The 27,909-nt window shown below is 46.2% G+C and overlaps 1 protein-coding gene and 1 long non-coding RNA gene across 8 annotated transcripts in view; one reads left to right on the forward strand and one right to left on the reverse strand.

Moving 5' to 3' along the window:
• Nucleotides 1-291: 291 nt before the first annotated feature.
• On the reverse strand, nt 292-985 carry LOC130368978 (uncharacterized). The gene is made up of 2 exons (XR_008892627.1): nt 921-985; nt 292-852 (listed from the first exon to the last, which is right to left on the reverse strand). It is a non-coding gene; the product is annotated as an uncharacterized LOC130368978 (long non-coding RNA).
• A 45-nt stretch (nt 986-1,030) lies between these two features.
• Nucleotides 1,031-27,909, forward strand: part of KMT2E (lysine methyltransferase 2E (inactive)) — a 141,641-nt gene continuing 114,762 nt past the window's right edge. For 5 of the 7 annotated variants that reach the window (XM_056573523.1, XM_056573525.1, XM_056573527.1 and 2 more), the window contains exon 1: nt 1,625-2,516. The gene's annotated coding sequence lies outside the window, so the exon portion shown is untranslated. Of the gene's footprint in view, nt 1,248-1,622; nt 2,517-27,909 lie in introns of those variants that run through there. The other 2 variants (XM_056573524.1, XR_008892626.1) reach the window with 2 other exon arrangements.

Here is a 27,909-nt window from a genome sequence, read left to right on the forward strand (position 1 = left end):
AAAGCCATCAACTGCCGAGAAGATCGTGACGAATCAAATTTACTGTAAGTTCGCTCATCTCTAGTAGTTACTGCTCACGCTTCCCCTTTGTGACGTCAGCCTACTTCTCCTTTCAAAGTGCTCCAGACCAGTAACCAGTGGCTGCCATTATTGATTTCTTCCCCCCCTTTAAGTACACCGTGAAGAACTGCTAAGTACCCCTAACCACTACCCTAGGCTGACCAGATCATGATCTGGGGATGGTTACATGTACTTTGACACTTTCAACACCAGAAATGGTAGCAAAGCACATTCAAGTAAATTCAGTGTTAATTCATCCAAGGTTCTGGCAGCTTACCAGGTTTGATAATGAATTGTTTAGACTTACAAAAAAATTAAAAACATTAATTCTAAGACAACCACTTTGAATATACGAAATCCTTCTATCACACATTTCCATTAAAACAGCAGCAGACACCCCACTGTGAGCTTATGTCAGACACATAGCATTAGCTATCCAACCAGGTTAGGGTGCTGAGTTTCCCCAAGGCAATACAGGAAGGGTGTGCAGTACACTATGAACATGACAAGCCGTATACAAGTGTGCAGGAAAATGGTGAACTGTTGTCCAGACTGAATCACCCCCAGCAGAGGCCTCGAACTCCTCCTTCCCTCCCCCACATCCGTCTATAACCACTTGACTCGCGGCCAAGCTCTATTACCAGGCAACGAGGTCACGTGAGCAGCACCGAACGTGCAGCCAAAAGAGACTTTTCCTCAAGCCGCCATATTGGTGTGACGCACTCACAAATTTGCAATCCCGGTACAGGCGGTTTTCGGCACAGGAGACCTCAAATGCGGCTAGGCTAGTTTCTGTAGGAAAGAAGATAGGAGTCAATAACGACCGAGAAGCACAGCACGACACGACAGCTCACAACTACCCTCGGGCTCGTTACTGCGTTGTTACATAATGGCGCCCAGCTCTCCCTCTGCACCCGCGTCTCCCAGCAGCTCTAACCCCTCCCACCTGCTGCAGCATGATGTCACAGACAACCAATCACAGGGAGGCCTTACAGAGACTCTAGAGCGCCCATTGGCTGTCTCTGCTAGCCCCACCCACCATCGAACAACAGTAAAGTGACAGTATACTTACGCGGCGCCATTGTAAGTCTTACTACAAGGACAACGAAGGAAAAGATAAAGAAGACATGAACATACAGCAGGGCACGGGTCTACAAGGGCACAGTTTAATAACCATACAATACTTGGTACGACCAATGTCCTGTCACAAACCGTGTCTCGGGCACTCGGTAGGCACAGGTAGCGGGCCGACGCTGAAGATAAACCAAAGAACACACGCGTCCGTACTCGGCCATCTCCGTCCTCCATCCTGCTCTCTCAGTAGTCGGCCAGCTTTTATCAAGTGTTCGGAGATTGCGCAGTACTGAAGGCAGCCCCTGCTCTTACTGCAGGGAGACCCCGACAGCGTCTCCCCCTTAGCCCAGAACACCATGGTGATAAGCAGGGAGGACCCGCCTCCATGGTCCCCTGTGAGAGCAGGCATAGGGCTGTATGGAGCCCTCCCACTTCCACAGACATTCCTGGCGCCCCTCACACCCACCTTCTGCAGAGCCAAGAATAAAGAATGAATGCGCACAGCCGCCGGACGGATAACGCAGTGGTCTGCACTGTGCCCTAGCCAGGGAAAACCGCTTCTCCCTCAGAGATCCACGTAGAAATGACCTGATGTGAACGTTTATTACCACACATAACATGCCACTCTACATACAGTGTACACGACAACATGGCTGGCCGCTGAAGAATGCGAGTTATGCTACGGGACATACGCCTGACTATGGCAATATCGACTCCTTCCTCTCTCTCCCCGTAACTCCACCCTTGTTGCAGAGATATTTTTTTTCACAACTTCAGAAAAACACAAGTCCGCCATCATTCAAGAGGGCACGTCTGTTCTCTCTTATGCCGTGCTAACGTGAGGAGGGCGTGGCGCTTAGCGGCCCAGGCTTTTGCCCATAAGTAAAATGGTGGAGGCTGGAATGCGAGCGTCGCCATTTTGCTTGTGGGCACGGACGCCGCTGGGCCCTCCGCAACAGTCCAGTATTGAGTCCGTGGCAGGAGGGTTAGGAAACCCCGTGCGAGCATCCGACGCCATTTTCCAGAGAGAGGCAGTGACATAGAGCAAGCGTAGGCTGAGACACGGGAGGAGCGGGGTTTGTACACATTGGGGCTGCAGTCAGCTCAGGCACTGCAAACACCTTCCCCCCTCTTTTCTCCAGCAGTGCTCGCTAGGGTTTTCAGTCAGTGCCGTGCCCAGGGCCAGTCCCATCCATCTGCATAACGGTCCCCGGGGCTGCCTCTGACGTCGCCTTTCCTGTCACCCCACAAGCTGCTGGGAGTGATCGGCTGCACTGTACGTCTGACACTTCACGTTAGCCGCCATTCAGCTCACCCGTTCTGGGTGTGTATTCCCGTTTTCCGGTGACGGTGTTGTGTTTCCTGGCTTTGGCACGTTGGAGGTAGGTTGTAGTGTTTTGTTTTTCTTGTCTCTCGTGCCATTTTCTCCCAGCTGTGTGTATGTGCAGTGCTGTACATTACATGTGTGGTGGGTGTGAGGTGTCGCCTGCTCTCCGGTGTGTACAAGTGTGCGGCGGTCAGATGTGCCTCAGCCTCCCGGAGAAGGGTCAGGATGGAGGAATATGGCGGGGTTTATGGTCAACACAGCTGAATTTGGCAGTGATGGAAGGAAGGGGTGGGCAGTCTCTGTGCTTTGTACCTTCTCTTTTCTGTGCAGTAACCTTCTTTCTTGCAGCCTCCAGATGCCTTCCTCTTGCATGTTTCACCGTCTTGTCTTTCAGGCCTTTTACTTTATGTATTTTTCACATCCACTTCTGCAGCAAGATCTGGGCTTATACTGGTGGTGGTTATATGCAGGCTAATGCATTGTTAATGTGCTGGAATAATACACTACCGTAATAATGTGTGTTTGTGTAAGTGCAATGCTTAATATTCCCTTTTATAATAATTTCTGACCCCAGTGTATCTGTAGGTGAATGGGTTCTCTATAGCTGGTCTGTGTTTTAGGCTATCTACATTGGAGGAAGTCCTATCTGCGGAAAGAAGGCATTGAGTGATGCTGGCATGAATATGGCAGATAGGAAAACATGGATATGATGCTCAGGAGGGCTGGTGGGTACATCCTCACACACCCTCTGCAAAGCTGTAGGGCTTTCCAGGGCTTTCTGCTCACAGGCTGCAGACATGGATGGGGGAGGAACAAGCGATCCTGTATGTGTGTAAGCCAGGCCAGCTCAGACACAACACCATCACACAAAGGGAGTACCATGCTTCTCTTCACCCTGCTTTAACACTCACAATCTGATGTGTGTGTGCCCCTCCTCTGTCATGTAGAATACATTGTTCCTCTCCACTGTGTGTATAGGAAAATGTATTGCTTGTTTGTTGACCTAACTTGGTTGTCCCCCCCCCCTTCCTATAAATAATACTGACTGGAGGATTGCTTCCACCCACTGCTGCTGGCAGCAGAAGGAGCCTTGATAGAAATGAAGGGTGATTTTACTTGCTTGGGGAGAATGATCGTTTGTTGGTATCTCCCTCTTTTGTCCTTTTGGAGAGGCTAAAAAATGGCGGTCCCCGGCTGATGTTGTAATCTAATCATCTCGGGTTCTCCACACCCCATGCAGCACACACACGTATGTGCTGAAGGAGAAGGAGATTTACAGCAAATAATGCCTTTATGCTGTAGCTCTAACGTAGTGGCCTGGCGTGTTCGAAAATATTGCACTGTGGGGATTGTGAAGAGATATTGGAACTTGTTTTATCCATGGCTGACCACCTTGTCCGAGAGCAACTAGTTTAACCCTAGAACTAGCTGCTTCGACTTGAAATTGAAGGCTGTAAAGCTTAGCAGGGTTTCTGTAGGTGCCTTCTGCTGTGGAGGCAAGGGGCGGTGATAAGGGAGTGTGCATAGTGTATACCAGCAGTCTTCAAACTGTGTCCCTCCAGCTGTTGCAAAACTACAACTCCCAGCATGTCCGGACAGCCGTTGGCTGTCCGGGCATGCTGGGAATTGTAGTTTTGCAACATCTGGACGGCCACAGTTTGAAGACCTCTGGTGTATATTGTCTTCCTTCTCTAATTTAACCCATTGTTGTCCAAATTAACCTTATACTTCACTTATTGGTATTTTTGTTCTTTATTGATATTTTTAGTTTTTGGCTTCACACTTTAAGTTTACTATTGCGTTCATCATCTTGGAACTTTTTAAGGCTCTGTTCACCCTCTTTTAGATTTTTCTACTGGTGTCTGTCAGGTCCTGATTATGTTCTTTAAACTGGCTAGAATAGTGATCTAGAGTATGCTGTGTTCCTGCTGGGGCACTGGAAACACAACTAAAGTCGTTTAATATCTTTTCAAAGTACATCAAGCATGTTTAGGCATTGTTCACAACAGCATTGTTTTTTTTTCTGTTCTTCTGCTCGGTTACAGGAGAAGAACAAAAAATGGTAGTGGTGGATCCGCTTCATGCCGGACACTGGCATTGCCTAACGGGCCCGATAGACTTTAAGGGATTCTGTCTGGTTTACGTCTTGGTGTCTGGCATTTTAAGATAAAGTGGCACAGCTTGCTGCTATATTTTGTCCAGGATTTAGTCTCTTAATGGAACCGCCGATGCAAACATGAACAAGAGCTAAGTTGGATTTTAAGACATGGACGTTTTTTTCCACTTTAAAGGGGTTCTCCGGTGCTGAAACATCTTATCCCCTATCCAAAGGATAGGGGATAAGATGCCTGATCGCGAGAGTCCCGCCGCTGGGGACCCCCGGGATCATGCACGCGGCACCCCGTTTGTAATCAGTGCCTGGAGCATGTTCGCTCCGGCTCTGATTACGGGCGACTACAGGGCGGGCGGTGTGTGATGTCACGCTCCGCCCCGCAATGCAAGCCTACGGGAGGGGGCGTGGTAGCTATTACGCCCGCTCCCGTAGGCTTGCATTGAGGGGCCGGAGCGTGACGTCACACGCCGCCCGCCCTGTAGTCGCCGGTAATCAGTCCCGGAGCGAACACGCTCCGGGGACTGATTACAAACGGGGTGCCGCGTGCATGATCCCGGGGGTCCCCAGCGGCGGGACTCCTGCGATCAGGCATCTTATCCCCTATCCTTTGGATAGGGGATAAGATGTTTAAGCACCGGAGAACCCCTTTAAATGGGCACTGTCAGATACAAAAACTTTTGATATGTTGTAAAGCGTGCAAAACCAATAGGTTTCACAATTGCTTTCATTAGAAAATTTTCAGTATTTCATACTGAAAAAGCCAGTCAAACTGCCCCCCCCCCCCCCCCTCTAACTTGGACACATACTAGTCCTGCTGTGTCCATGCGTCATCACCTATGTCATGGACACTCTTCCTTGATTGACAGCTCTGAGCACAGGGCTCCCAGCTAGAGGAAAAATCCTCCCACGGTCAGCTTGTGTCCCGCTACTGTCAGTGAGGACAAGCTGGGAGTTGTAGTTTTGCTAATGCTAGAGCGGAGACCTGCTCAGTGAGGTCACGCCCCCTCCCTTTGAGAGAAATTCAGACTAGTGAGCTAAATTAAAAGTGTAATAAAAAAAATAAAGGTGACACATAAAAATTAGATGTACATGGTCAGGATTAGGTGCTGAGTTATATATTAAAAATGTTTTTTTGTTGCTTTAAGTCTCCTCTCTTCCCCCCCCCCCCCCCTTTATGGGTCAGCTGCATCCTTTACCTCCATATTTAGCCCTCAATCTAACCAGTTACACGTGTATGGAAAGTACCTGGGAGTAACATTGTAGGTTGTACAGCAAGATCCTATTGTCTAACAGGCTGCCCCATTGTTAAGACTTCCAGTTGTAATTTGTGGAAGAATCTTGCTGTGAGGGTTCAATTCCCTAGGAGCACCTCCACATTGTAAACAAAGAATTACACCATTCCCAGGGAATTTTGTCCATGTAAATGCTAGGTCTTCCAAAATGAGGAACACTTGCCAGCTGTCTGCAGTGGTTTATAGATTGAAGGTTTCTTTGGGACTTTGAAATCAGGAAAGGCTATCCATATCTGGTGGGGTGCTGGCACCCTCTGCTTATCCGTTGTTTGTCAGAGCCCTACCCCAAGATATACATGCTAAATGGAGCCAGAAACCTCTGCTGTAGGAATTGCAACTCAAATCTCTGTGAAGTGAATGGGAGCAAAGCTATAGTGACCAGTGCACAATTAACAGGGCTTCTTGCTCTGTTCACTGTGTACATCTGAGAGAACAGCTGATCAGTGGGGGTTAAGTGTTTCGTACCCCACTGATCAGATTTTAATGGACTATCCTGAGCTCAGGCAGCCAATAAAAACTTCCCAGACAACTCTTTAAGACCTTAGCCTGGGAAAATACTCAATTTTTATCCCTTATCAGGGCATTTAAAGTGGTTCAGTCAGTAACAGTATCCATGATTTGGGTGCAGTTGCTACATACATCACCTTAATGTTTGACTCCCCTTTAATCACATAACGATTAAGACCATTATTACACACGTATTGGTGCACAGGGTGGAGGTGTGCCATGTGACCAAGAATCAGAGAACAACCATGTACACAGAACAATCATGTGCTTTGCCTAAAGTTGTTATGGTAGTCACCTATACACCACACTACCCCCTTGTGACCCAAGGCAGTAGTGTACAGTATATAGGCGAGATAGCCCAAAGCTATGCTTACATCAGTGTTTGGGAGCTCTGTTATAGACTCTGATAATGTGGCTGGGACAGTGTGTCACCAAACGGATCTCGATAGGTCCCAATGTCTGCTATTTTGCAGGAAAAAAACAAACACATGCAGGACTTTTTTCTCTGCTTAAATGGGTACTCCAGTGGAAAACATATATTTTTTTTTAATCAACTAATGCCTGAAAGTTAAACAGATTTCTAAATTACTTTGATTAAAAAAATCTTTATCCTTCCAGTACTTCCATGCTGCTATATACTACAGAGAGAGTTCTTTTCTTTTTGGATTTCTTTTTTCTTTTTATTCCTGTCCACAGTGCTCTCTGCTGATGCTTCTGTCTGTATCAGGAACTGTCCAGAACAGGAGCTCTGGACAGTTCCTGATACAGACAGAGATGTCAGCAGAAAAATCAAAAACAAAAAAACTCTCTGAAATACACAGCAGCTAATAAGTACTGGATGGATAAAGATTTTTAATAGAAGTAATTTACAAATCGGTTTACAGGGGTGTGAAAAAAAATAAATACTTGTCCAAGGGACTAAAGCGGAAGACAATCTACTTGTCCCTCAAGAAAATCCACTTGTCCAGGTAGATGAAATTATTTCAACCAAAATAGTACGATTTCCCCCCCCCCCCCCCCCAGGGATGGATATAAGATCCCTTTAGACACTGCTGTCAACTTAGACAGTGGTTATCTAATGGCTTAATAGCGGCCACTGTGATCGTAGCACGCCAGGCTATTAGCGGCGGGAGGGCTGTAGTGAGCTCCTTTTACACCCGAGGCAAGACCCCCCCCCCCCCCACCAGACCCCTATTACTCGAATTTTTCTATATACAGGGATGTATGAGGGTAATCTTATGTGCCGTGATCTGTAGTTTTTAACGGAACCATTTATTATCATAAGTTTTATTAGGAAAGGGGCTTATTCACATATATACACACTTCTTAAAATATTTTAATCACTATTTTTCAGTCTTCATAGGGACTTATATATGGAGTCTTTTGATTGGAAAATACTGAACAACGCTGTGTTGCTGGGGGGGGGGGTTCTGCTCCCAGTTTGTGTGGTGCATTTTATTTGCTCTAATTAGTGTCATTATGTTGCATTTAGTTAGTAGATAACTACAACTCCCAGCATGCCCTGATACAGCCTATGGTTGTGTGGGTGTTGCAGCATGTTGCACTGTATAGTAGTACAGTTAAGGTTATTGTGTAACATGCTGGGAGTTGTAGTTTTGGTAGTTTTGCGTGCATCCGTGGGGCTCTTGGTCAGGGGGTGAGTAGGAAGGGGGGGATTCTGGGGGTGCAATTTAGTGCGGTTGGCCAGAAGCCACTAAAAATAAATAAAATTAGATAGCACAACTGGCAGCAGCACTTGTCAGTCCGCACCTGTACAAAACATACATGCATGCATACACATATCATACATACACATACACCGGCCACTGCCCTCTATATTATACATTACATCATACATACAGACACATCATACATACACCCGCCGCTGCCCCCCATCATACATTACATACACACATACACAGACATCATACACACATCATACACCGGCCACTGCCCCTATATTATACATTACATACATCAGCTGCTCCCCCCCCCCCCCCATCATACATTACATACACACATCCATCATACACATATCATACATACACACATACATACACCGGCCACTGCCCCTATATAATACATTACATACATACATACATCATACATAGACACATCACACACACACACACACACACACACACACACACACACTCGCCGCTGCCCCCCATCATACATTACATCCACATACATCATACACCGGCCACTGCCCCCTATATTATACATTACATACATACATCCGCCGCGCCCCCCCCCCCAATCATACATTACATACACACATCCATCATACACATATCATACATACACACATACATACACCGGCCACTGCCCCTATATAATACATTACATACATACATCATACATAGACACATCACACACACACACACACACACACACTAGCCGCTGCCCCCCATCATACATTACATCCACAGACATCATACACCGGCCACTGCCCCCTATATTATACATTACATACATACATACATCCGCCGCACCCCCCCCAATCATACATTACATACACACATCAATCATACACATATCATACATACACCGGCCACTGCCCCCTATATCCTACATTACATACATACATACATACATCATAGATAGACATCACACACACACCCGCCGCTGCCCCCCATCATACATTACATAAACACGTCACACATACACACATCATATATACACATCACACCATACATATACACCATACATACACCTGCTGCTGCCCCCCCCCCTAATCATACACCATACACACATCATATATACACCATACACACACACACACACATACATACATCGGGCTGCTGCCCCCTATATCATACATTACATACATACATACATAGACACATCATACATACACATCATAGATACACATGACACATACACCATACTTATGCGCACATCATACATACACCTGCCGCTGATACACCCCCCCCTAATCATACATATACAACCACCCTTCCCGCCGCCTGCATGCTCGGCCTCCTCACCTGAGCCGGTGTGAGGTGAAATCCCCAGCCTGTGCAGTTCAGTATGTCTCCTCACACACGTGCTCTCCTCTCCCCGCTCTGTGTTTCCCCCGTGAATACTTGAAACCTCCCCGTGATAAATGAGGTCCTGTGTAGACAGAGCAGGGGGAAGGGAGAGGCTGTGTGTGGGGGAGGGGAGGGGCTGTGTACGTCCTCATTCTCCCCCTGTCGTCTTGTATTCAGAGCTGCGCTCTCCATCCTCCGGGAGGGGGATAAGGGGGCGTGGCTTTATCATCTCCTGCAGACCGTCCTCGGGCCCTGCCCTCGATCCCCTCACACCGGCTGGGGTGGGGGCTCTGAGCAGCAGCCCCCGGCTACTGAAATCAGCTGGGGGCCGCTGTGAGGTGAGATGGGTTCGGAAACCTCACCTCACACCGCCGCCCCCTCCATACACTCTGAGGGCCGGTGTGAGGTGCAGACTTGCATCGGCTCCTGCGTCTCCCACCGGCATTAAAGAAAAATAAGGGGGAAGTCGGTCTGTCCCTGCTTGCCCGATACAGGGCTAAATCTATGACCAAATCAGGAGTGTAATTTACCTAAAATGCTTGGTTTCCCAAAAATGTTAACTTTTTAAAAAGGGTAATAGCAGAAAATACCCCCCAAAATTTGTAACACAATTTCTCCCGAGTACGGCGATACCCCATATGTGACCCTAAACTGTTGCCTTGAAATACAACAGGGCTCCAAAGCGAAAGAGCGCCATGCGCATTTGAGGCCTAAATTAGGGACTTGCACAGGGGTGGACATAGGGGTATTCTACGCCAGTGATTCCCAAACAGGGTACCTCCAGCGGTTGTAAAACTCCCAGCATGCCGGACAGTCAGTGGCTATCTGGCAATACTGGGAGTAGTTGTTTTGCAACAGCTGAAGGCTCTGTTTTGGAAACAGTGGCGTATCAGACGTTTTTCATTTTTATTGGGGAGGGGGGCTGTGTGGGGGTATGTGTATATGTAGTGTTTTTTACTTTTTATTTTATGTGGTAGTGTAGTGTTTTTAGGGTACAGTCACATGGGCGGGGGTTCACAGTAGTTTCTCGCTGGCAGTTTGAGCTGCGGCAGAAAATTTGCCGCAGCTCAAACTTGCAGCCGGATACTTACTGTAAACCTCCGCCCATGTGAGTGTACCCTGTACATTCACATGGGGGAGGGGGGGGAGAAACATCCAGCTGTTGCAAAACTACAACTCCCAGCATGTACGGTCTGAGTGCATGCTGGGAGTTGTAGTTTTGCAACAGCTGGAGGCACACTGGTTGTGAAACACAGAGTTTGGTAACAAACTGTGTTTTGCAACCAGTGTGCCTTCAGCTGTTGCAAAAGCTACAACCCCCAGCATGTATGGACAGTGGAAGGGCATGCTGGGACTTGTAGTTATGCAACAGCTGGAGGCATACTACTTTGGCTGGGGATGCTGGGGATTGTAGTTATGCAACAGCTGGAGACACACTGGTTTGCTACTTAACTCAGTGTTTCACAACCAGTGTGCCTTCAGCTGTTGCAAAACTACAACTCTCAGCAGTCACCGACAGCCAACGGGCATGCTGGGAGTTGTAGTCATGCAACCAGCAGATGCACCACTACAACTCCCAGCATGCACTTTAGCTGATTGTGCAAGCTAGGAGTTGTAGTTATACAACAGCTGAAGGTACAGCATGCCATAAGGGAATGCTGGGAGTCGTGGTGGTCTGCCTCCTGCTGTTGCATAACTACAGCTCCCAGAATGCCCTTTTGCACTCACGTCCAACTGCTGATCCACGCCGCTTCTGGTCAGTCCCTCGCCGCCGCCTCTGCTCCTGGGGCCCCGATCCCAACAGGGACGCCAGGGATCGGGGTCCCCAGCTGCCGGGGTCCTCTTCCCGATCACTTCCTCGTGAAGAGGGGCGGAGCAGGTTGCGGCAGGGCGATGGTGAGGTGGCACCAGTGCCACCTCACCCTTGCTGGCTATGGCTGTTCGGGGCCTTCAGAGACGGCCCCGATCAGCCAGTAATTCCGGGTCACTGGAGACCCGATTGACCCGGAATCCGCCGCAGATCGCTGGGCTGAATTGTTGAGCGATCTGCGGCCATCGCCGACATGACCCCCCCAGGGCGATATGCCACGATGCCTGCTGATCGATATCAGCAGGTATCGGGCACCGGCTCACCTCCGGCTAGCAGCGGGGGGCCGGGAATGGACAGGACATACTCATACGTCCTCGGTCCTTAAGGACTCGGAAAAGGGGGGCGTAGGAGTACGTCCATTGTCCTTAAGGTGTTAAATGTCTACTCCGGATTAAACAAAATGTTTTCAAATCAACTGGTGCCAAAAAGTTAGAGACTTGTAATTTACTTCTACCCCTTTAAGGTTTTTTACACAGGCCAATTATCAAGTAATATGCGTTCCTAGGGACACTTGTTGCTAATAATTTGTCTTTTGTACCAGCAATCAGCTGTCGAAGGCGAAAATGTCTGTCCATCGGCTGATCGCATCTTATGTGCGGCCAAATAACTATTATGGGACGCATATCACCCTATGTAAACGGGACACGTGCATGATCCAACAATCATTTGTACAGCCCAGACTCATGATTGGTCCTGCCTTGTGAATGGTCAGCAGACGAGCACTGATCACAGAACTTTGCTTGTTGTATTCAGATTGTCGGCTTGTCTAGAAGGGCCCTTAGTTCAACTAATGAATACCCGGGTTTACCAATCTGTCTGTTTTGCCCATAGCTCCCCCGGGCCCCTGGTAACCTGCTCCGGTCTCCGCCATGATCCTCTTCCTGGTTGCTGGTGGTTGGCGAGTCATACTGCGCTCAGCCAATCACCGGCCGGAGAGAAGTCCTGACCCGGCCGGCGACAGGCTGAGTGGCAGTGTGAGAACGCCTCAAGACACAAAATTCTTCACTACACCGGTACCTGCTGCCGGTACCGAAAACGTCACACTGCCGCTCAGCCTATCGCCGGCCGAGCCGGGACTTCGCTGCGGCTGGTGATTGGCTGAGTGCAGTATGACTCGCTGACCACCAGCAACCAGGAAGAGGATCGTGGCGGAGACCGGAGCCGTTTACCGGAGGCACCGGGGGAGCGGAGGAAGGTATGTACAATTTTTATATTCTGGAGTTCTCCTTTAACTTTCTTGCACCAGTTGATTTTGTTTTCCGCCGGAGTACCCTTTTAATCTTGTTCAGTAGACATAAGCCAGAAAAAGCTGAGGGTTGAACGTTTGATATGTTTCTGCTCATATGTATTCCCAGGTATTTGGATTCAAATGGTTGCGAGAAAATGGTCGACATAAAGGGAACTTTGCATGTCCCTCACAAGAGAATAAAGAAACGTTGAGACTTGACAGCCTCCAAATTTTGTTAGTTAATCCTAAAATTTGAGTTGCTCTGTAACACTGTCCACTGTTTTCAGACAGGAGTCTGAGAGGCAGGAGAAGAGTAAGCACAGAGTAGTTCTAGTTCTGTCCTCCCTTACTGAACTTTGCCCCAGCCTGTGCTTCTGCTGGGACAAAGATGATGCTGCATATCAACATGATTGTTCTGGATGTTATGGGGACCCATGATGGCAATGTCGCACAGACAACTTAAAACTTGTAATCAGTTTGGGTCACAGTGCTGGGACCTCCACTGATCTCATAGATATACATGAGAAGCACACAGCTGTACTCTTCACCCAACAAGCATTTTCTTTTTTTTTCTGTCATTGAACAAATTTGAACATTGGAAGAATAATCAGCATGTTGAACTAGTTTAAGCGGCTCTACTAGTTTTATGCTCCTGATGTGTCATTTGAGCCAGGATAGTGTCTAAGGGGAAAAACATTGTAGAAAGAAATTGGGTGTAAATTTTGCCATAAGGATGAGTCCAAACAGACATTCCATACGTTATACACTGTGTGAGGATGTGAGTTACCTGCTGTGGGATTCAGCAGCGGTGGATTCTCTGCAGTGGGAAATCCATAGCTTTTTGTGTTTACTTGAGTTGTTTGAGCCTTGGCGTGTGTCCCACTGCGAAAAATTAGTATCTGAAAATCTGCAACGGGAAACATGTTGGTAACCCGCCCATATGAATGTACCCTAAGGGTAGGGTCACTCATAGCATATACGCAGATACACAGCTACCCATCAGCAGCCATGTGTGTGCAGTGGGGCTTGGAGGTGGGCCTGCGAGTCACGTTGATGATGTGACGGGCCGCCTTTAAACCTCACTGCACAGTGCACACATAGGGCCGCCACAGTTAGCCCTGTGTGTCTGCTCATAGGAGAATACGCAGCATATTTCCGGCAGTACAGCGTGAAATACGCTGCGTTTACGCTACGTATGACCCAACCCTAAGGCTGAATTTCCACTTCTTGTTTGAGAACTGCCACTACAGTTATTGAGCCACAAGTGGATCCATGAAGAAGTAAAAGTCCTTCCTGTATATTTCCCATTCCTTTTGAATACTCTTCTGGCTTTGACTGCCAAGTGAAAGCACAGCCTTAACACAGCCATAGTCGGGCAAGAAAACTATTAACTAGATAGTTGATAACATATAGATACTTGTGTGGTATCGCTGTAATTGGGATCTGGTATTCTGTGCAGATTTGATGTGCAGATTTTATGCACAGGATTTTTATATCATGAAAAAATTTATAAAAGCAATCAAAATGTCGGATCAATACAAAAATGGTATCGCTAAAAACTTCTGATCACAGCGCAAAAAAATAGCCCTCATACTGCCCCATACGCGGAAAAATAAAAAAGTTATAGGGGTCAGAAGATGACCATTTTAAAGGTATAAATTTTCCTGCATTTAGTTATTTTTTCCAGAAGTATTACAAAATCAAACCTATATAAGTAGTGTATCATTTTAATCGTATGGACCTACAGAATAAAGAGTAGGTGTCATTTGTTACCAAAAAATGTACTGTGTAGAAACGGAAGCCTCCAAAAGTTACAAAATGGCATTTTTTCTTCAATTTCATCGCACAATGATTATTTTTTTCCGTTTCTCCGTAGATTTTTGGGTAAAATGACTGATGTCACTGCAAACTAGAATTGGTGGCGCAAAAAATAAGCCATCATATGGATTTTTAGGTGCAAAATTGAATGGGTGAGGAGGAAAAAACAAAAGTGGAAAAACCCGTGGTCCTTAAGGGATTAAGGACCCATGGCGTACCTGTGGGAATTTCGGTCCCCGCCGCCTGCTGAAATCATTCAGCAGGCACCACCCCCTCATGTCTGCGATCAATTCAGACCGGCGATTCCGGGTCAATTGGGTCTCCGGTGACCCGGATAAAGTGTGAATGGGGCCACCTTACGATCACGCGATTAATTGATCGATCGGAACGGCTAACCAATCACTGCCCTGCCCTGCAGGCCGAGGTCCCTTACCTGTCCGGAGGTTGGCGGGGGTCCCCTCAGGAGCGGTGGCAGCAGCAGCAGCAGCGGCGGTAGTTCCAGTGTCAGGATACAGCAGGAGGTGAGGCCTGTTCACCACCTGCTGTTGCTTAGCAGCAACTCTCAGCATGCACAGCCAAAGGGCATGCTGGGAGTTGTAGTTTTGCAACAGCTGGAGTTCCAACTACAACTCCCAGCATGCCCTCTAGTAGTCTGTGCATGCTGGGGGTTGTAGTTATGCAACAGCTGGAGGCACTTTTTTCTATCCAGGTGTTGCATAACTTCAACTCCCAGCATGCACAGAACAGACTACCAAAGGGCATGCTGGGAGTTTTTTATTTTATTTCAACAGCTGGAGACACACTGGTTGCGAAACACTGAGTTAAGTAACAAACTCTGTCGCGCAACCAATGTGCCTCCAGCTGTTGTATAACTACAACTCCCATCTTGTATTGTCTGCCAGTGCATGCTGGGAATTGTAGTTTTGAAACAGCTGGAGGTTTGCTCCCCCCCCCCCCCCCCCCATGTGAATGTACAGGGTACAAAGTTTGAGATGCGGCAAATTTTCCGCCACAGCTCTAACTCCCAGCAAGAAACTCACTGTAAACCCCCACCCGTGTGAATGTACCCTAAAAACGCTACACAAAATAAAAAGTAAAACACTACATATACCCCCCCCCCCCCCCCCCCCAAATAAAAAAAGGCACTGTTTCCATAACTGAGCCTCCAGCTGTTGAAAAACAGCTCCCAGTATTGCCGGACAGCCACTAACTGTTAAGGCATGCTGGGGGGTTTTGCAACAGCTGGAAACACCCTGTTTGGGAAACACTGCTTTAGGGTATTTTGGTAACGGATGCAAATCCCCAAAATAGGCCTCAATTGCGTATGCCACTCTCTCGCTTTGGAGCCCTGTCATATTTCAAGGCAACAGTTTAGTGCCATATATGCCATATTTCTGTACTCGGGAGAAATTGTGTTACAAATTTTAGGGGGCTTTTTCTCCTTTTACCCCTTATGAAAAGGTAAAGTTGGGGTCTACACCAGCATAAAAATTTTTACACTAAAATGCTGGTGTTGCCCCGTACTTTTAATTTTCACAAGCGGTAAAAGGGAAAAAAAGGACCCCCAAAATTTGTACCGCAATTTGCGGGGGAATATATGAATGAGGCAGGTACTGGTCAAATACCAGCAGCAAGGAATGGAGCGCTATAACAGCACACTGGGGGACAGGTCCCTCCATTCTCTGCTGCTCCTCTGTCAGACACAGAGATGAGCAGCAGGGAATGGAATGGCATGTCCCTGCTGTGCGCTGTGACAGCGCTAGAAGATAAGATGAGCAGGCGGGGGGAATCATACGTATACACATGGGGGGGGGGGAATAAAAGGAATACACTCAAGGGGGGATGTGATTATACAGTAAGGAACACTGAATTTAAAATTGAAAGTAAAATACATCGTAAGGGAGCGCAGCGTGCCGACCCGCCCCCCTGTTTTAATAACTTCTAATCACATCAGGTCTCAGAAGTGAGACCCAATGCGATCATTCCCTCAGCCCCTGTACTACAACCCCTATCATGGAACAGTCTGTTACATGATGGGGTAGTAGGACAAACACTAATGTAGCCTCCCCAGCCACCAGTAGACTCCCGCAGCCGGGGAACTACTACTCCCATCATGGAAACAAGTCTGTTGCATGATGGGTGTAGTAGTAGTCCCGGCTGTGGAGGTCTGTAGGCAGAGGTGTTAAAATGGCCGTATGTGACAGATGTTGTTACGGGTCTTAACAAATGAATATGCCTGTTATTTTGACAGACATTATTCAGCCGTTAGCACACGTTATTTCATCCGTTATTATACATCCGTTTTTACGCAGAAAACGGATGTTTAATAACGGATCAATACTCATAGTGTGAAAGGAGCCTTAGTCTCAAGGCATATATTTTGATAGGTTAGTGAATGCACTTGACCCTCCTGTAGACAATACTATAGAGCTTGATCTGCAACACTTGGCTTTGTGTTGTCCTGTGCTCCCTGCAGGCTTAAGCCATAGTTTGCTTACTGTTATTTGGTTTCCGTTTATTTTCCTCTGCATTGGGATGGTTTTGCTTTCTTTGTTTTTGAAACTTGAAAATAAACAATTATAAAAAACAAAACAAAAAAAACTCTTAGATTTGAAAATCTAAAATAGCATTCCTACCACAGAAATAAAATGTTGGATGATACTGCAAGAATTAGTTTCTTAGTATGATATTCTAAAACGATAAGCAATGCATGTCAGGACCCTCGTCACATCCTGTGGTTTCTGAGAAGCACTGATGTGCTGCTTGTTTTTTGTGTGGTGTAGCATTGAATTCTAAGGCCTCATTTAGTATTTTCTATCTCTAATTTTGTAAGAGAAAAAAATCAGAAACGGATTTAAAGTGTAAATTCTTCCATTGTATATCTTCCATATTTTTGCTCCACTGCTATTTTGGCTTAAAGGGAACCAATCATCAGATTTTACCCTATATCGTTCTGCTCACTGAACAGACGGAGCAGAGTGATGACGCGGCCCATCAATCAAGCGGAGGGGGCGTCGCTGCCGGCCGAAGAACGAGAGTAGATGAGAAGAGCTCCCCGCCCAGGTGACTACTTGCGGCGGCGGTGACTAGTTTATAACTTCATATCTTCACCATCCCTGGGGGCAGGAGCATCCCCCGGGAATGTCGAAAATAAAGATTTTTATCCTATATAACGCTTTGCCAAGCGTTATATAGGGTAAAATCTGATGATTGGTTCCCTTTAAACATACTGTTTTAGTTCTGAAGTGCAAATGATGTTAGATGTTGATGGTCGATTCGTGGCAGAGTATGGCCACCCTGTTGGAAGTCAGATAGGGTCACACAATACAGCTGCATCTGTAGAAACGCAGAAAAAAAAGTATCCATGGCAGAGCCTAATAAGCATACAAAACCTTTACTTGGTCTGCCAGCTATTGTGTCCATCCACTAACATCCTGCGGTTGCTCCTAAGCCTGCATCATTCCTCTATCTTACATTCACAGTGATCGGTTCTAAGCACATAGTGGCCGGACAGTTAATGTACAACAGATGTTACCAAGTGATTTCCAAAATAAATGGGTACTCTGATGCATAAACTCTTAGGCTGCATTCACATCACGATTTCTCCATCTGACTTGAGTACACAATTGTATAACTTAAAATCGTATATAAAGTCTGATCCATTGACCTCCATTAAAAAATCGGATCAATTACACACATCCGATTTCACACGATTTTTGTTCAGGTCTGAAATCGTGGTTTAGCCCGATTTCAGATGCGAACAAAAATCGTGTGAAATCGGATGCGGATCAAATCGGATGTGTGTAATGGATCAGTTTTTTAATGGAGGTCAATGGATCCGACTTCATATACGATTGTATATGATTTTAAGCGAACACGGCCTTATCGTTAAAGGAAAACATTTTGTTATAATGTGTTAGCAAGTAGCTTAGACAAGTGTCTTCAGTTATTGATGCATTTTTAATGGCTAATGACTTCAAAACAACTGAGAACTCAAATGTTTTCTCCTCTTCATACCCATTTTGGCTCTGCTCAGAGACTTGATTCTGAAAAACTGGCACAGCATTCTTGGTAGGGATCGACCGATATTGACTTTTTAGAGCCGATACCGATAACCTGTGAACTTTCAGGCCGATAGCCGATAACTTATACCGATATTCCGTGCATTTTAATTACCCCCCCCAAATATCCTTGGTAAAATAAGGGTGCGTGTGTGTGCACGGGTATACCCTGATAAACTGTTTCTGGCCCTGCAGAAGCCGCTGAAGTTCAATTAAATAAAGGGGGCGCTTTAAATCCATGAACTGAAGCGGCTTTTGCGGGGCCAGAGACCGCCGCCGCCGCTTCTCTCCCCCTGCCTGTCCTCCACCGCTGCTGCCCCATTGCCTCCCCCTGCCTATCCTCTGGCCAGAGGCCGCTGCCCCGCTGCCCTTCTGGCTCCTGCGGCGTACTGTGCTGCGCAATGACTAGTGATGTCCTCAACACGACGTCAGTGGCCCGGCGCACAGTGACTGCTCAGGACGCGCCGGAGGCAGAAGTAGCGCGGACCCTGGGAACAGGTAATTATAAAAACAGGTATGGGGGAGGCAATGGGGTAGCGGTGGTGGTTGGACTCATGACTCCAGGACACACAGGGGGAGAGAAGCGGGCAGCGGCGGTCTCTGGCCCCGCAAAAGCCGCTGCAGTTAATTGAATTAAAGCGCTTGCATTATCGGCAAGGTAATTGCCGATACCAATTACTTAGAATATCGTGAATATCGGACGATAATATCGTCCAAACCGATAATTGGGCAATCCCTAATTCTTTATGTGAGAGAAAAATGTGTGATTTCCCCACAGCAACCAATCACAGCTCAGCTTTCACTTTACCAGAGCTCGTTAGCTGAGCTGTGATTGGTTACTGTGGCAAAATCTCTACAACTTTTCTCTCATACAGTTTGATAAATCTGGGCACATATTTAATGTAGCTAAAGCTACTGTGAATCATATTTCTAAATGCTATTAAAGGAGTTATTCAATCTTAAATGGACACTGTCGGATCCAAAAACATTTTATATTCTGTTACTGATGAAAATTAAAGACCTTTTGTAATATGGTTGTCTAAAACAGTTTGAATATTTAATAAAGAAAATGGCTCCTGAAGATCCCACCACTAGGGGTCCCTTATACCTACTGGTACGTAAACCAGTCATGGACAAGACTGCATGAACAGACATACCAATCACCTCCTGCCACCACAAGGGAGGGACACGCTCCCTTTCCCTGAGAGGATTTCTAATACTGTGAATGAAAAGAGGTATTGTTATAGTAAATATAGGTGATAGAGGCATAAAAATGAGATCAACATGGTCAGGATTAATTACGGACTAACAATATTATATTTTTGTGTAGGATCAGACAGGTACGCTTCAAAAATGATACTCCAGGGTGATAAAACTTAACCCCTATTCACAGGATAGAGGATACGTTTCTGATCACGAGGGCTTTTAACTGCTGGTTGTCTCAGGATATGTTGACATTCCATCAAAGTATGCCACTGTATACTATGGCTCATTGGTGTGCCCAATTACTTCACATTCCTAGGACAGAAATATTAAACACAGCCTTGAGGTAAATTTCTAGCAGTATTTCCTAGTGGATCTGTGCCACCCAGAATTTGCACTATTTTCACATGTGGCAAATTTTAGGGATGTCCCGATACCTGGTGGAGTGCTCCACTGCCCGGTTCTCCGGTTTGTATCCCTGCCGCTGCCCCGTTCTTATGGAGGAGCATGTGACACACGTCACTCCACTGCGCCCAGCGTAACATTACGGAGGTAGCCGGGGGGGTCCGCGGGTCCTGCTGGCTACTGGGGGGGGGGGGCGGGGGGGCGGCGGGTCCTGCTGGCTACTGGGTGGGGGGGGGGGGGCGGGGGGGTCTGCAGGCTACAGGGTGGGTCCTGCTGGCTGGGGGGGGGGAAGAGGCGGGGTCATGCTGTCAAATGTCTGCAACTATCTATACTACCTGCAAGGGGATGTTACATACTATTTAAGGCAATCTTATAGCTGAGTCACCTGCACTAACTTGAATTTATAGGTAGATAGTGCAGGTGACCTGGTTTCTACCGCTGCTCACCATGTGATCATCAGTGCAATCGCTCCGGAGACATCGGTTTCGCCGACAATGCTAATTCCCTGTTCTGCCCAATGGAGAAGAGATAACTCTTGTCTCGTACTACAGCAGCCGCCTTCATTGCACACAACAAGGAACCCACATATCAGCATGGTAAGCAGCGCCAGAGACCGGGTCACCCTAGTGCCAGATTGCCTTTACAATAAAAGTACTCGTACTTTGTATAGGCGAGCACTAGAATTAAAGTATCGTACTCAATGTTTAAAAAAATGGTATCAGGACATCATTAGCAAAATTCTAAAGTCCCTTTTAAAAATTGGCTTTTTTGGGCAGATACTGCTGATTGAACATGTGGCTGTCAATAAGGAGTGCAGGAGATGATCAGCACACAGAGACTGAAGTGACAGGGATGTGGAATTCCTATCGCCCGACGCCCGTGACAAGCAGTTCCGGGCAGGTGAATTTGTCCGGCCCTTAGCCCGGCTTCGGGCAAGCAGGGCCGGACCTGACAAGTCGCCCGGACCTCTGCAGTCTGTATGGAACGGGCTGCCGACTCCTGCCAGCTCCATACTCTGCAGCCCCCGGCTGTAAAAACCTGTGTCCTCCGAAGCAGAGCAGGGGAGATGAGAAGCTGTGTATTTGTCTTCTCTCCCCTGCTCTGCACTGTTCTCAGTAGCCGGGGGCCGCCGCTAATAGCCAGCCGAGGCTGGCTATTTACCCTTTAGTTCGCCGCTGTCAAAGCTGACAGCGGCGTCTAAAGGGACATGTGAATGCTCCCTGGTGGGCTAGTGGGGTGGATCCACTATAGATGTAGCCGGAGGGCTTACCTCTGTTTCCTGCTGTGCCGCTCTGTCATTAATAGAGCCTGGCTGGTCCAGGCTCTATCAATGGATCACAGAGCACACAGATCAATAGAGTTCAATAGAACTCTATTCATCTGTCTGAGGAATCTAATGATTCCTCATGTAAGTGTAATAAAGTGTTAAAAAAAAAAAGTTTTAATAAAAGTTTGAAAGACACACATTAACCCAGTGGTCTTCAAACTGTGGCCCTCCAGATGTTACAAAACTACAATTCCCAGCATGCCAGGACAGCCGTTGGCTGTCCGGGCATGCTGGGAGTTGTAGTTTTGCAACATCTGGAGGGCCACAGTTTGAAGACCGCTGCATTAACCCCTTCCATGTTAAAAGTTCAAATCACCCCCTTTTCCTATATAAAAACACGTAAACATAATAAAAATAAACATATTTGGTATTGCTTCGTGCGTAATTGTTCAAACTATTAAAATATAACATTATGTATCCCGTACGGTAAATGTAAAAAAATACCAAACCACAGATTTGCAATTTTTATAATATCCCAGAAAAAAAAGTTAAAAAGCGAATAAAAAGTCAGATCAATACCAAAATGGTACCGATACAAAGAACAGATTATGGTTCAAAAAATTAGCCCTCATACAGCCTGGTATGTGGGAAAAAAAATAAAGCTACAGGGGTTAAAAAATGGCAATTAAAAAAATTTGAAAAAGTCCAGAATTAGTAAAAAATGACGTAAACTATACAAATCTGGTATTGCTGTAATCAGCCTAAAGTATAAAACTAACATGTTACCTCAACCACAAGGTAAATGGCGCAGAAAAGAAAACCACCAAATCTGCTAAATTATCTTTTACTATTTAAATTTTCAATATATATACATATTTTTTTTTTTTTGTTCAGAGAATGTTATTGAAAAATTGAAAGGTACCCTTATAGTAGGTAGTTATGGCTATTATAGGGCGAGGAGGAAAAAATGAGTGTAAAAGCGAAAATTGTCCGGGACAAGTGGATCGTCATGAGGGGGCAAGTACATTTTGCTCCATTTTAGTCCCGTGGACAAGTAGTTTTTTATAAAATTTCCACACCCCTGAGTGACTACCGTAAATAGTGAAGAGGTCAAACTGTGCTGGGCTTTAGCAACCAATGGAAAACGCCCTGATTGGTCAGCCCTGAAGGGTTTTATTAACTAAGATATGTACAGGCTTATGGTCCAAAGCCCAATATAGCCATGCATTTACTTTATACTGTGTGTGTTTGTGTGTGTGTGTGTGTGTGTAAAAAAAAAAAAAAAAAAAAAAAAAAAAAAAGGAACCCACTGACAGGTCTCTGCTTTGTGTTTTACAACTGTGGTGTCAGTAAAAGTGAAGCAATACACTGTGCATCAAAATCGGTGGGAATCTATGTATGGACAACGTGGTCTTCTGATGTTAAGGTTACCTTCCATAATTGTTAATAAAAACAATCATGATGTGATTTAAAGGGGTACTCCGCCCCTATGTCTTATCCCCTATCCAAAGCATATGGGATAAGATGTCTAATGGCAGAGGTGCCGCCGCTGCACCCCCCCCACCCCCGCAGTCTCTGTTGCAGCACCCCAGGGGCTTGGCCATGACGTCACAAGCCTCCGCAGCCGGCATTCTAAACTAACCCGGATGCTTTGGATAAGGGATAAGATGTCTAGGGGCGGAGTACCCCTGTAAGGCAAAAAATTAAGAATAGTAGAATTGTGCCAAACTTGGATAAGGATTTAATATACTCTGAATCTGATGGTGATAGATGGCTTTGTTGAAAGGAAAAGAAAGTAGATTACTTTTTATGTTGTCCTGAGCTGTCATAACCTCTCCCTAATGCCAGTTGCTTTGGCAGTGGATCTCATACAAATCCTATTCAGAAATGAGATTAAAAGAAGATAAAGAATAGGGGTAAGCAGTTTTTCTTAAAGAGGCCCTGGTGCATGTGTTTACACACACACACACACACACACACTACACATTGCATGTAATTTATTACAAATTTCCTCTACCACATGCCATTTGTTGGCACATGTCTAATATATTACCTTCAGTGTCACTGCATTCAGTTGTAGCATCACATATGTTAAGAATGGATACATGTGGGAATTTTTCATATTCAAAAGTGTTTATTGAATAAAATATACAATCAAAAACCAAGGGTACAGAAGAGAAACAGGGAGGGGGGAACATAAGTACAATAGCAGATGAAAGAAATCAAATAACATCCCCCTCCATGAGTGAGGGGTGCAAATGCCTGGAAACATAAGAACTTGTAATGTAAAGAAAGATCTGCACAACTCAAAGGGTGACCAATTGGGCAAAGAAGGGGGTAGGTAGAGCGCGACACAGAGTGGCACCCTAAGTGGATAATCCTGCAGCCTGCTGACATAAGCTTCAAGGACAGAGCTAGTACCCAAATAACCCAAAAACATAGAAGGAATCGTACAAGAGGAAAATACAGCGTAGGGGGGTGGGTAGAGAAGGAGGGAGAAAAGGAGGATTGGGAGAGGTGCACAGAGGAGAGAAATCAAGAAAAGGTGTGTGAGCAAAGTCAGACTGTTTCGATCTGCCGTGTGCAGAGACCTTATACCAGGAATTTGGGAGATGAGCATTTGGGACTGAGGGATAAATTGTATGGAACAGGAACTGGACCCTCTACCATAGATAACGGAGCTTAGCAATGTTTTTTTAATGTAGGTTTTGTTAAAAAAAAAAATGCACATTTTTCAATCCTCTTCTTTGACATGTTCTATTGGGGTCAACTGGGAATGTTTTTAGAATTTTTTTTTTCTATTTCACAATCTATTAAAAACAAATATTACTGTTTTCACACTGACCCTTTCAATTTAGTTGCAAAATCATCACAGTAGTCTCACTATTATCACAAATAGGACTGCAATAAAAGGTGAGAACTCTATTATAAAGATTGAGGAAGCCCATCTCCTCATCCTCCACTTACAGTGGACCATGCCTAGAACACTCTCCTATAGACTTCAATCTCTCTGGATATCGTTTTCGATTTTAGCTGCTCAAGTCACCATTTTTCTCAGTAAATATTTTTATTTAATGCTTTTTATTGAGCAATGGAGTCTTGCGTGGGGAGCATGAATACAGGCCATGGCGCTGGAGTGCTTTACTTACTGATTTATTACAGACAACAGTACCTGCTAATTCCAGGTCTTTCAGAAGCTCTCTGTAAGTGGGCCTTGGTTCTTGGACAACTCCTTTTGAATATTATTTTTATTCTTCTGTCAGAAATCTTTCAAAGAGCATCTGGTCAAGACAAATTTATGGTTAAGTGATTGCCTTTCTACTTCCGTATTTTGAGATGTCTTGTTTGACACCTTGGCAATGAGACCTTTTTGTAGGTCATCAATTGGGACTAAACCATCTGATATTAATTTACACTGGCAAGATTCTGGTAGGGCTGGGCGGTATACGGGTTCATACCGAACAACAACATTTTTTACCTGCAAGATATGAATTTTTCCCATACTGCAATACCGGTTGGGCCCCTCTCTCCCCCCCTCGAATCAATTATCAGCCGTAGATGAGTTGCGGTGGCGCTTTAAATGAATGACTTGCGGGCCGCGCTTTAAATGAATGACTTGCGGGCCGCGCTTTAAATGAATGACTTGCGGGCCTCGCTTTAAATGAATGACTTGTGGACCGCGCTTTAAATGAATGACTTGCGGGCCGGGGCAAGCTGTCACCTCCCTCTGCAAGCGCTAAAAGCCTGGCTTTTAGCGCTTGCAGGGGGAGGTGACAGCGTCCAGCTCGTAACTTAAAGGAAAACTGTCAGATATTTTCTCCCGCACTATCCACAGGTACTAATGGATAGTGTGGGAGACGCTGATTTCAACGAGCCTGGATCTGCCCGGATGTTCGCCCGCAATTCTACTTTTATTCTTTGTGTATATCTTGCTGTAACTGGCACAAGCGGGGCTTCTGCAGCTAACTGTCACTGACGTCTGTACGGGAATACCGTTAAATACTGTGGAACTGCCATAACTTGCAAATATACTGTGATATGCATTTTTGGTCATACCGCCCAGCTCTAGATTCTGGATTGCTTTTTAATTGCTGATAGATTTTACCTGTTTTTGCTTTCAGTGCCTTTTTGCACCTCCCTTCTTGTGAGAAGTACTTTTTTGCTTTAACTCCTTAAGGACGCAGGGCGTAACTAAGTCCTGCTCCCGCGATACAATGCGGGGTCACGCGGTGACCCCGCATCCTATTGGGTCGGTCTCGGCGGCTAATGGTAGCCGGGACCCGTAGCTAATAGCGGATATCACCGATCGCGGCGATCAAAGTTGATTGCAGCATCTAAAGTAGTTAAACGCATTCCCGGATCAGTCGGACAGCGATCAGCTAGGACGCACCAGGATGATCCCTTACCTGCCTCCGGCGCATCCGATCGACGATTGATTGCTCCAAGCCTGAGAACCAGGCTTGAGCAATCGACGGCTGGCATCGATCAATGCAATGCTATGGCATAGCATTGATGAGTACTGGCAATCAATGTACTGCATCATATAGCCCCCTATGGGGGCTATAACATTGCAAACGATTAAAGTGTAAAAAAAATAAAATAAAATACAAAATAAAGTTAATAAATGTGATTTAACCGCTTCCCTAATAAAAGTTTGATTCACCCCGCCTTTTCACATAAAAAAATAAACAAAACATTTTTTTAATAATAAAAATAAATATAAACATATATGGTATCGCCGTGTGCATAAATGTCCGATCTATAAAAATATATTGGTAATTAAACAGCACGGTCAATGGCATACACATAAAAAAAAGTCCAAAATAGCGTATTTTTGATCACTTTTTACACCATAACATTTTTTATAAAAAACTATGAAGTCTAATATAAAAATAAATAAATAAATGTTACCGATAAAAACTTAAGATCACAGTAGAAAAATAGATTTAGGGGTCATAAGAGGACATTTTTAACCCCTTAAGAACCGAGGGCGTACGCCTTTGCTCCCTGGTACTTAAGGACCAAGGGCGTACCTGTACGCCCGTGGGAATTTCGGTCCCCGCCGCGCACCGAGTGGGACCGGACCGGGGTGACTGTTGATATCTATCAGCAGGCACTCCGCGCAAATGCTCAGGGGGGGTCATCCCCCCCCATGTCGGCGATCGGCGCAAATCGCAAGTGAATTCACACTTGCGATTACGGGTCTATGGTGACCCGGAATATATGGTGCCACCCCTCCTATCCCTGCTATTGGTGGTCTAGACGCGACCACCAATAGCAGATCGGGGGGGGGGGTTAACTTTCGTTTTCCCCGTCCTGCCCACCCACAATAGGCGGGGCAGGACGGGGAAACGACAGAGTCCACTTACACATCTGTGGAGGCTGCGGGCGACGATCAGCGGGCGGCGATGTCGTGCAGCAAGCTCCCTGGATCCGACGGAAGCCGGTAAGTTGCCTAGCAACATCTGGAGGGCTGCAGTCCGAGACCACTATATAGTGGTCTCTATACTATAGCACTCCAGATGTTGCAAAACTACAACTCCCAGCATGCCCAGACAGCTGTTTGGGCATGCTGGGAGTTGTAGTTTTGCAACAGCTGGAGGGCTACAGTTTGAGACTACTATATGGTAGTCTCTGAACTATAGCCCTCCAGATTTTGCAAAACTACAACTCCTGGCATGCCCACACAACTGTTTACTGTCTGAGCATGCTGAGATTTGTAGTTCTGCAGCATCTGGAGGGCCACAGTTTGCAGTGGTCTCTATACTGTAGCTCTCCAGATGTTGCATAACTGCAAATCCCAGCATGCTGGGAGTTGTAGTTGCGATCCCTCCAGCTGTTGCATAACTACATCTCCCAGCATGCCCTTTGGTGATCAGTACATGCTGGGAGTTGTAGTTTTGCAACAGCTGGAGGCACACTGGTTGGAAAATATTGAGTTAGATAACAGAACCTAACTGAAGATTTTCCAACCAGTGTGCCTCCAGCTGTTGCAAAAGTACAACTCCCAGCAAGCACGGTCTGTCAGTACATGCTGGGAGTTGTAGTTTTGAAACAGCTGGAGGTTTGCGCCCCCCCCCCCCATGTGAATGTACAGGGTACATTCATATGGGCAGGCTTACAGTAAGTTTTCTGCTTCAAGTATGAGCTGCAGCAAATTTTTCGCCGCAGCGCAAACTCCTAGCAGGGAACTCACTGTAAACCTCTGCCAGTGTGAATGTACCCTAAAAACACTACACTACACTAACACATAATAAAGGGTAAAACACTACATATACACCCCTTTACACTGCCCCCCAATAAAAAACTTACACTGCCCCCCCCCCCCCCCCCCCCCAAATTAAAAATTAAAAACGTATTTTACAGCAGGGTTTCCAAAACAGAGCCTCCAGCTGTTGCAAAACAACAACTCCCAGCATTTCGGGACAGCCACTGACTGTCCAGGCATGCTGGGAGTTTAGCAACAGCTGGAGGCACCCGGTTAGGGGTATTCTACACCAGTGATTCCCAATGTCCACCCCTATGCAATCCCTAATTTAGTCCTCAGATGCGCATGGTGCTCTCTCTCTCTCTTCGGAGCCCTGTCGTATTTCAAGGAAACAGTTTAGGGCCACATATGGGGTATCTCCGTACTCGGGAGAAATTACAC

The sequence above is a fragment of the Hyla sarda genome, chromosome 4, assembly GCF_029499605.1.
Source record: "Hyla sarda isolate aHylSar1 chromosome 4, aHylSar1.hap1, whole genome shotgun sequence".
NCBI lineage: Eukaryota > Metazoa > Chordata > Amphibia > Anura > Hylidae > Hyla > Hyla sarda.